Source organism: Stegodyphus dumicola, chromosome 7 (genome assembly GCF_044657685.1).
Source record: "Stegodyphus dumicola isolate Sdum_Otavi_A_Nest chromosome 7, ASM4465768v1".
Taxonomy (NCBI): Eukaryota; Metazoa; Arthropoda; class Arachnida; order Araneae; family Eresidae; genus Stegodyphus; species Stegodyphus dumicola.
Window position 1 is genome coordinate 201,624,661 of NC_140774.1, and position 2,747 is coordinate 201,627,407.

Sequence of the window (2,747 nt, forward strand, 5' to 3'; positions counted from 1 at the left end):
CGACGATGTCTTTAAACTGCGATGTTTTTGAACCGCTTTATTTTCTACGACGATGTTTTGTACCACGATGTTTTAGAACTGCGATGTTTTCTCTTTGCGATGTTTTCTCCCACAATGTTATGTAGCACGACGTTTTCGCCTTGCGCTGTTTTCTCCGCGACGTTTTCGTCCACGATGTTTTTGCCGCAATGTTATCGGCGGACACCGGGTTAAATACCCTTTGCTATTCCAAATAATTTCACAGAAGTTTCCTTCTTGGAGTTGTACAATAAAGCCTCCACTCGGGCTTGAACTAACTAAGAAACTAAAAAATAAAACTTAACTAATCTTAACTAAAAAGATATAGCCGAAGCTATCAAGATTCTAACAGAGTTGGTCCCTTAACGCTAACTAACGGCGAAGCTATCAAGGGCCTAAAGTACGGTCGAGTATAATAATAGCTTAAGAGAGAGTAGTCTGAAAAGGCAGACGCGCGCTAGCCAGAATCACTGGTTCTCTCAAACGAAGGCAGCGGAATTTCTCAGTTATTACTTCTTCTCCTCATTTGCATTCAACCGCGATTCTGAAAATACGTTCTGGTCGGAAGTTGTTAGCTGAAATTAAGGAAAGACGGGAAAGTAACTTTAACTCAAAATTAACTGTTAGTTAAATCAAGATAAACCTTACAAGGTCAATATACAGCATGTTAAACCCGTGTAACAAAAAGTAAGTTAGATTCCGACCCTTATTTCGTTTGACAATATTGCATACAGCACCATTACCCCCTGGTGGTGAGTTTTTGAGCTTTCTTTCCGCGGAAAATAACTTCCCAAGACCTCTTTTACTCAATTACCAAGTTTGAAAATGATTCGGTGCACTAGTTTTCCTTTTATGACCATTTCAAAGTGGAACTTTAATTATAACCACCCTGTATATTAGCTTACTTGAAAATGAGTAAGTTAAAACACTGTACGGTGTTTTAACTTACTCATTTTCAAGTAAAAATTAATGGCGGCTTATAAATTAATGGCAGAAATAACGATCTTACATAACGAGCATAATATTTATTTTGAGAGTGAGAAACGTTTATTATGAACATGATAAAAAAGATGCCGAAAGAAATTACTAATTATCTGTTTATATATTTGATATATTAGGACATACTTTACCTCTGAAGAAATTCTAATTTTTATTCTATGAATTCTAAATTTCATTCTATTCACAACGTAGTTTTAGTGATTTAGCTTTTCTAGTGATTCTTGATGTCTTAAATAGAACCACTTTGTTCCTTATTCTACATTCAAATAGAATTTCTAATTACCGTATTTTACGGACTATCAGACAATTTTTTTTGTACTCAAAATTATTATAAAAATGTCCAGTTTTGATTCCAGAGGTTCGAGTTTCGAGTCCCGGCGAAGGCACGGCCTATTTTCCATGTCTCTTCCTTCCAAATAACCTCATAACTCTACAGTGGCGTCCGAACCAAAAGGTTTGTGGATGATGATTCTCCACCACCAGTATTTGTCGATTGGCTCCCGTAATCCTCAGTCGCCTTTTAAAAAGAGGAGTGTATAAGGTCTTCTTAGCATGCCTTCGGGGTGTAATGGTCAGCACACTCGGCGCGTATTCGAGAGTTCCGAGGTTCGACTCCCGGCGAGGTTCGACTCTCGGCAGTCTTAAAAATGGCCATATAATCGATGCCGCGAGAAATCTATCTGTATCTGGCAACATTGGATTCAACTGGCAACACTGTCTAGAGTGAGAGAAGATATTATTGTTAAATCTTTCAAAAAGTGCGGCATAAGTAACTCTGTCGATGACAGTGAAAACCATCTTATATATGAAGAGGACAGTGATGATCATTAAGTGTAGAGTCATTAGGATATTTTTGAAGGAGGAGTCATGAAAAATGAGCAATGCCTTCGCCGGGAGTTGAACCTCGGAACTCTCGAATACGCGCCGAGTGTGTTGACCATTACACCACGAAGGAATGCTAAGAAGACCGGAGAAATACCTTATATACTCCTCCTTTTAAAGGGCGACTGAGGATTACGGGAGCCAATCGACAAATACTGGTGGTGGAGAATCATCATCCACAAACCTTTTAGTTCGGGCGCCACTGTAGAGTCATGAGGTTATTCGGAAGCAGGAAACATGAAAAATGTGCAATGCCTTCGCCGGGACTCGAAACTCGAACCTCTGGAATACGCGCCGAGTTGCTGACCATTACACCACGAAGACAGACGAAGAATCGATATCTGTCATATCTAGGAATATCTTCTTCCTGCTCCTAATAGAAGAGGAGGAAGAAGAAGAAAGTTCAGATGACAATTTTCAAGGATTTTACAGATCAGTTCTGTTTTATAAAGTAAGTATTTTTTTTAGTCTGGTTTTACAATCTAATAATAAAAACGGTAAGTTATTGTTTTTTTTAAATGCTTAAAAATTAAAGTGCATCTTAGTGCGTAAAATACGTTATTTTCAACAAAGAAGGTATAAGTGGATTTCTGATTAGCAAATTTCAATGTTTACAGTCTATTGCCTTTGTATTCTCAACCCACATTTAATTTTTCACAAATTGTTAGCTGCAGTTTGATGAGTGGATAAATTTTATGATATCCATGACCCAAATTTAATAAACAATTATTTATTTTAACAGAATTAATGATTTTATATGTTTTAACTTATAAATTAGAAGAGCTTGAGAATTTTTCATTAGTTAACTGCATTGTCAGTTTTATTGCAAATAAAATAACTCAAGAGAA